Below are 8,309 nucleotides of genomic sequence, written 5' to 3' on the forward strand. Positions count from 1 at the left end.
GAGACAGACAGTGTAATAGGCAGGGTACACTCCCAGTTCAGAGACAGACAGTATAACAGCAGGGTACACTCCCAGTTCAGAGACAGACAGTGTAATAGGCAGGGTACACTCCCAGTTTAGAGACAGACAGTGTAATAGGCAGGGTACACTCCCAGTTTAGAGACAGACAGTGTAATAGGCAGGGTACACTCCCAGTTCAGAGACAGACAGTGTAATAGGCAGGGTACACTCCCAGTTCAGAGATAGACAGTGTAACGGCAGGGTACACTCCCAGTTCAGAGACAGACAGTGTAACGGCAGGGTACACCCAGTTCAGAGACAGACAGTGTAACAGCAGGGACACTCCCAGTTCAGAGACAGACAGTATAACAGCAGGGTACACTCCCAGTTTAGAGACAGACAGTGTAATAGGCAGGGTACACTCCCAGTTCAGAGACAGACAGTGTAACGGCAGGGTACACTCCCAGTTCAGAGACAGACAGTGTAACAGCAGGGTACACTCCCAGTTCAGAGACAGACAGTGTAACAGCAGGGTACACTCCCAGTTCAGAGACAGACAGTGTAACAGCAGGGTACACTCCCAGTTCAGAGACAGACTGTGTAACAGCAGGGTACACTCCCAGTTCAAATAAAAAATGTAATAAAATGTTATTTGTCACATGCACTATGTAAAGGGAGCACCATATCAATGTGGAGCTATAAACAGGAAGTACCAGGTTAGATAATACAAATTATAATAATAAGGTATTTGAGGTAGATATGTAGATGAAGGCAGGGTAAAGTGACTAGACATCAGGATAGATAATAATAAGGTATTTGAGGTAGATATGTAGATGAAGGCAGGGTAAAGTGACTAGACATCAGGATAGATAATAATAAGGTATTTGAGGTAGATATGTAGATGAAGGCAGGGTAAAGTGACTAGACATCAGGATAGATAATAATAAGGTATTTGAGGTAGATATGTAGATGAAGGCAGGGTAAAGTGACTAGACATCAGGATAGATAATAATAAGGTATTTGAGGTAGATAGTACATGACTAGAGCATCAGGATAGATAATAATAAGGTATTTGAGGTAGATATGTAGATGAAGGCAGGGTAAAGTGACTAGACATCAGGATAGATAATAATAAGGTATTTGAGGTAGATATGTAGATGAAGGCAGGGTAAAGTGACGAGACATCAGGATAGATAATAATAAGGTATTTGAGGTAGATATGTACATGAAGGCAGGGTAAAGTGACTAGACATCAGGATAGATAATAATAAGGTATTTGAGGTAGATATGTAGATGAAGGCAGGGTAAAGTGACGAGACATCAGGATAGATAATAATAAGGTATTTGAGGTAGATATGTACATGAAGGCAGGGTAAAGTGACTAGACATCAGGATAGATAATAATAAGGTATTTGAGGTAGATATGTAGATGAAGGCAGGGTAAAGTGACTAGACATCAGGATAGATAATAATAAGGTATTTGAGGTATATATGTAGATGAAGGCAGGGTAAAGTGACTTGGCATCAGGATAGATAATAATCAGAGTAAAATAGTGACAGACTCTGTGTGTGTGCTGCCAGTTTCCATGGAGACGAGGGGGTCACTCGCTCCTGAGTCGTGTGTCGTGTCTGGTGAATAATGCTGTGAAAATACACACAAACACACACACACACAGACACAGACACACACACACACACACACACACACACACAGACACACACACAGACACACACACACACACACACACACACACACACACACACACACACACACACACACACACAGACACACACACACACACACACACACACACACACACACACACACACACACACACACACACACACACACACACACACAGACACACACACACACACACACACACACACACACAGACACACACACATCGATCTACCACTTCACTCAGCTCTCATGTCTGACAAATCTTCCACTTGAGTCTGTCAGTCAGTATATTTTAGTGTGTGTGTGTATGTGTGTGTGTGTGTGTGTGCGTGCGTGCGTGTGTGTCTGTGTGTGTTTCCACAGCATTATTCATTATAGTGTTATGGTGTTATGACTGTATTATTGTCAGAGAGGGACCCGTTAGTGATTCGCTGCTGTCTGTAGTCTGTCCTCAGGACCGGTCTGGACTTGTGTCAGGGAATTTTACCAGCCTTCTACAGTCACAGCCACGGGCACCACAGGACAGGTGTGTGTTCACTCCTTAATGGCAGCCCATTTCTTACATAGGTCTGATGAATTAGCCTGGATGATGGGCCCCACGGCGCAGGGAGAACTGTTACCAGACTGGACATAGGTCTGATGAATTAGCATGGATGATGGGCCCCACGGCGCAGGGAGAACTGTTACCAGACTGGACATAGGTCTGATGAATTAGCCTGGGTGATGGGCCCCACGGCGCAGGGAGAACTGTTACCAGACTGGACATAGGTCTGATGAATTAGCCTGGGGGATGGGCCCCACGGCGCAGGGAGAACTGTTACCAGACTGGACATAGGTCTGATGAATTAGCCTGGGGGATGGGCCCCACGGTGCAGGGAGAACTGTTACCAGACTGGACATAGGTCTGATGAATTAGCCTGGATGATGGGCCCCACGGCGCAGGGAGAACTGTTACCAGACTGTGCTGGAAAGGAGGCTGGTTGACAAGATGACTTTATTGGTCAACTGCACACAAGGACCAATCAAAATGTGACTTCTGCTTCACACCAACTCACATACAGTTTTTGGAGAGGTGCAGGAGGCTGCCACACTGGGTACCTGGGGAGCTGTTGTTGTGGGGGTGGGATAAGTACCTCTCTAACTGGGTACCTGGGGAGTTGTTGTTGTGGGGCGGGGGTTAAGTGCCTTGCTCAAGGCCACCTCTCTAACTGGGTACCTGGGGAGCTGTTGTTGTGGGGGTTAAGTGCCTTGCTCAAGGCAACCTCTCTAACTGGGTACCTGGGGAGCTGTTGTTGTGGGGGTGGGATAAGTACCTCTCTAACTGGGTACCTGGGGAGTTGTTGTTGTGGGGAGGGGGGTTAAGTGCCTTGCTCAAGGCCACCTCTCTAACTGGGTACCTGGGGAGCTGTTGTTGTGGGGGGTTAAGTGCCTTGCTCAAGGCTACCTGGGAAGCTGTTGTTTGGGGGGGGGGTTAAGTGCTCAGGGCCACCTCTCTAACTGGGTACCTGGGGAGCTGTTGTTGTGGGGGGTTAGGCCACCTCTCTAACCTGTCGCTCCTTGTCAATAGGTACTGCACCATGTCCACGTACTGTTGACCGGGTGAAAAGTAGTTCACTATATAGTGAATGGGGGGCCATGTGGGATGTATTTACCTGGTTAAATGCAGTACACTATATAGTGAATGGGGGGCCATGTGGGATGTATTTACCTGGTTAAATGCAGTACACTATATAGTGAATGGGGGACCATGTGGGACTCTCCCTGTTAAATGCAGTACACGTTTAGTGAATGGGGGACAACACGTGGGATGTGTTTCAGAGGCTTAAAAAAGCAGAACGGAATCTAAAACACGGAACTTTACACAAGTCTTCCAGTCAAACTAAAATACCAAAGAAAGGAACATGAAAAACAGTCTCAGAAATGTGTTTTAAAGGGGCAGTTCACGCTAAAAACAGGTTATTTACATGTCTCAGAAATGTGTTTTAAAGGGGCTGTTCACGCTAAAAACAGGTTATTTACATGTCTCAGAAATGTGTTTTAAAGGGGCAGTTCACGCTAAAAACAGGTTATTTATATGTCTCAGAAATGTGTTTTAAAGGGGCAGTTCACGCTAAAAACAGGTTATTTACATGTCTCAGAAATGTGTTTTAAACTAAAGTTCACGCTAAAAACAGGTTATTTACATGTCTCAGAAATGTGTTTTAAAGGGGCAGTTCACGCTAAAAACAGGTTATTTACATGTCTCAGAAATGTGTTTTAAAGGGGCTGTTCGCGCTAAAAACAGGTTATTTACATGTCTCAGAAATGTGTTTTAAAGGGGCTGTTCACGCTAAAAACAGGTTATTTACATGTCTCAGAAATGTGTTTTAAAGGGGCAGTTCACGCTAAAAACAGGTTATTTACATGTCTCAGAAATTTATTTAAAGGGACTGTTTCTCAGATGTTTTAATGTCTCCAGAAAATGTGATGTCTGATGTCAAGTAGAGTCAAAGATATTTAATATAGATTCTATATAAGGAGAATATGTATTAGGAGAAATCAAAGCCCGAAATGGAGAAACATTGGTACAAGTAAACTTACATTTTTTTTAGGGTGAACTATCCCTTTAAGATATGAATGTATGTGTATATGAAACTATCGTGTCTTTAAAGGTACAGTAGCTATATTTATATTGTAAACTATGTTGTACTTACTGTACATAGAAATGTCTGTTGTATATAAGAGGCATTCTGTATTTATTTTCAATGTCATTTTAAGGCTTCGTGTATTTATGCTGAAATAAACTCCTTATATTTTACACACGTGTGTGTGTGTGTGTGTGTGTGTACTGTGTGTGTGTGTGTGTGTGTGTGTACTGTGTGTGTGTGTGTGTGTGTGTGTGTGTGTGTGTGTGTGTGTGTGTGTGTGTGTGTGTGTGTGTGTGTGTGTGTGTGTGTCCAGACTGTGTGTGTGTGAGAGTGAGTGAAGTGAGAGAAAGATAGAGTAGAGAGAGAGAGAAGAGAAGGAGAGAGAGAAGAAGAGAGAAGATGAGAGAGAGAGAGAGAGAGAGAGAGAATGAGAGAAGGAGAGAGAGAAGGAGAGAAGGAGAGAGAGAAGGAGAGAGAGAGGGAGAGAAGGAGAGAGAGAGAAGGAGAGAGAGAAGGAGAGAGAGAGGGAGAGAAGGAGAGAGAGAGAGAGAGAGAGAGAGAGAGAGAGAGAGAGAATGAGAGGAGAGAGAGAAGGAGAGAAGGAGAGAGAGAAGGAGAGAGAGAGAAGGAGAGAAGGAGAGAACTCCTTATATTTTACATTTTTATATAGTTGTTCTATTTGTTGTATTTGTTTCTGTCCACATGTTCTTTGCTCTATTTTTTAGCATGTGTGTGTGTGTGTGTGTGTGTGTGTGTGTGTGTGTGTGTGTGTGTGTGTGTGTGTGTGTGTGTGTGTGTGTGTGTGAGAGAGAGTGAGAGAAGGAGAGAGAGAGAGAGAGAGAATGAGAGAAGGATGAGAGAAGGAGAGAGAGAGAGAGAGAGAGAGAGAATGAGAGAAGGAGAGAGAAGGAGAGTGAGAGAGAGAGAGAAGGAGAGAAGGAGAGCGAGAATGAGAGAAGGAGAGAGAGAATGAGAGAAGGAGAGAGAGAAGGAGAGAGAGAAGGAGAGAAGGAGAGAGAGAGAGAGAGAGAAGGAGAGAAGGAGAGCGAGAATGAGAGAAGGAGAGAGAGAATGAGAGAAGGAGAGAGAGAATGAGAGAAGGAGAGAGAGAAGGAGAGAAGAGAGAGAGAAGAGAGAAGGAGAGAGAGAAGGACAGAAGAGAGAGAGAGAAGGAGAGAACTCCTTATATATTACATTTTTATATAGTTGTTCTATTTGTTGTATTTGTTTCTGTCCACATGTTCTTTGCTCTATTTTTTAGCATGTGTGTGTGTGTGTGTGTGTGTGTGTGTGTGTGTGTGTGTGTGTGTGTGTGTGTGTGTGTGTGTGTGTGTGTGTGTGTGTGTGTGTGTGTGTGTGTGTGTGTGTCCGAGAATGAGAGAAGGAGAGAGAGAAGAGAGAAGGAGGAGAATGAGAGAGAGAGAGAAGGAGAGAAGGAGAGCGAGAATGAGAGAAGGAGAGAGAGAAGGAGAGAAGGAGAGAGAGAATGAGAGAAGGAGATAGAGATTTTTTATGATTTGAGAGAAGGACAGAGAGAAGGACAGAAGGAGAGAGAGAGAAGGAGAGAACTCCTTATATATTACATTTTTTATATAGTTGTTCTATTTGTTGTATTTGTTTCTGTCCACATGTTCTTTGCTCTATTTTTTAGCACGTGTGTGTGTGTGTGTGTGTCCTTCACATGTGTTATAGTTCCTTCTAGTCGTTAGTTTGTACCCTGAGAGGCCTCTTATAGAATCATGGGCTACATCCCCAATGGCACCCTATTCCCTATATAGTACACTACGTTTGACAAAGACCCCATAGGGCACTATAATATAGGGAATATGGTGCCGTAAAGGACACAGACATGATCGCAGTTAGAGGAAGTATAACGTGAGCCACATGGCAGGAAGTACAGAATGTTAATGGTGAGAGAGAGAGAGAGAGAGAGACAGAGAGAGAGAGAGAGAGAGAGAGAGAGAGGGAAGGAGAGAGAGAGAGGGAAAGAGAGAATGAGAGAAGGAGAGACTGAGAGAAGGAGAGAGAGAGAGAGAAGGAGAGAATAAGAGAAGGAGAGAATGAGGAGAGAGAGAAAGCGAGAGAGAGAGAGAGAGAGGAGAGAAGGAGAGAAGGAGAGAATGCGAGAGAGAGAGAGAGAGAGAGAAGGAGAGAATGAGAGAAGGAGAGAATGAGAGAGAGAGAGAGAGAACAAACTGCTGGTGTTGTAGTGATTAAAGGGGAGGAGCCAGCAGGGAAGTTTCCACAATGAGTGCTGTCATTGTATAGTTTGACCAGTTGAGGGCAGTCTCTCTACCACGTCATAGCCTTGCTATACTGACCTTATTATTACAGCAACACACACACATATGCAGGTACACACACACACACACACACATTTATTCAGACACCAGTTGCTCTCTTGTTGAGAAGACGGACTCACAGTTATGTCACTTAGTGTGTTATCCATTAGACTGCTGCTGCAACACAGTGATGTCACTTAGTGTGATATCCATTAGACTGCTGCTGTAACAGTGATGTCACTTAGTGTGTTATCCGTTAGACTGCTGCTGTAACAGTGATGTCACTTAGTGTGTTATCCATTAGACTGCTGCTGCAACACAGTGATGTCACTTAGTGTGTTATCCATTAGACTGCTGCTCTAACAGTGATGTCACTTAGTGTGTTATCCATTAGACTGCTGCTGCAACACAGTGATGTCACTTAGTGTGTTATCCATTAGACTGCTGCTGTAACAGTGATGTCACTTAGTGTGTTATCCATTAGACTGCTGCTGTAACAGTGATGTCACTTAGTGTGTTATCCATTAGACTGCTGCTGTAACAGTGATGTCACTTAGTGTGTTATCCATTAGACTGCTGCTGCAACAGTGATGTCACTTAGTGTGTTATCCATTAGACTGCTGCTCTAACAGTGATGTCACTTAGTGTGTTATCCATTAGACTGCTACTGCAACAGTGATGTCACTTAGTGTGTTATCCATTAGACTGCTGCTCTAACAGTGATGTCACTTAGTGTGTTATCCATTAGACTGCTGCAACACAGTGATGTCACTTAGTGTGTTATCCATTAGACTGCTCCTGTAACAGTGATGTCACTTAGTGTGTTATCCATTAGACTGCTGCTGCAACACAGTGATGTCACTTAGTGTGTTATCCATTAGACTGCTGCTGTAACAGTGATGTCACTTAGTGTGTTATCCATTAGACTGCTGCTGTAACAGTGATGTCACTTAGTGTGTTATCCATTAGACTGCTGCTGCAACAGTGATGTCACTTAGTGTGTTATCCATTAGACTGCTGCTGCAACACAGTGATGTCACTTAGTGTGTTATCCATTAGACTGCTGCTGCAACACAGTGATGTCACTTAGTGTGTTATCCATTAGACTGCTGCTGCAACACAGTGATGTCACTTAGTGTGTTATCCATTAGACTGCTGCTGTAACAGTGATGTCACTTAGTGTGTTATCCTTTAGACTGCTGCTGTAACAGTGATGTCACTTAGTGTGTTATCCATTAGACTGCTACTGCAACAGTGATGTCACTTAGTGTGTTATCCATTAGACTGCTGCTCTAACAGTGATGTCACTTAGTGTGTTATCCATTAGACTGCTGCTGTAACAGTGATGTCACTTAGTGTGTTATCCATTAGACTGCTGCTCTAACAGTGATGTCACTTAGTGTGTTATCCATTAGACTGCTGCTGTAACAGTGATGTCACTTAGTGTGTTATCCATTAGACTGCTGCTGTAACAGTGATGTCACTTAGTGTGTTATCCATTAGACTGCTGCTGTAACAGTGATGTCACTTAGTGTGTTATCCATTAGACTGCTGCTGTAACAGTGATGTCACTTAGTGTGTTATCCATTAGACTGCTGCTGCAACACAGTGATGTCACTTAGTGTGTTATCCATTAGACTGCTACTGCAACAGTGATGTCACTTAGTGTGTTATCCATTAGACTGCTGCTGCAACAGTAATGTCACAGTGTGTTAT

At 43.7% G+C, this 8,309-nt stretch overlaps 1 long non-coding RNA gene across 1 annotated transcript; it reads left to right on the top strand.

Moving 5' to 3' along the window:
* Positions 1-3,498: 3,498 nt before the first annotated feature.
* LOC121843474 lies at positions 3,499-4,481 on the top strand. The gene is made up of 2 exons (XR_006081583.1): positions 3,499-3,749; positions 3,859-4,481. It is a non-coding gene; the product is annotated as an uncharacterized LOC121843474 (long non-coding RNA).
* The last annotated feature ends 3,828 nt before the right edge of the window (positions 4,482-8,309 follow it).

This window comes from Oncorhynchus tshawytscha, unplaced genomic scaffold (assembly GCF_018296145.1).
Source record: "Oncorhynchus tshawytscha isolate Ot180627B unplaced genomic scaffold, Otsh_v2.0 Un_contig_6608_pilon_pilon, whole genome shotgun sequence".
Taxonomy (NCBI): Eukaryota; Metazoa; Chordata; class Actinopteri; order Salmoniformes; family Salmonidae; genus Oncorhynchus; species Oncorhynchus tshawytscha.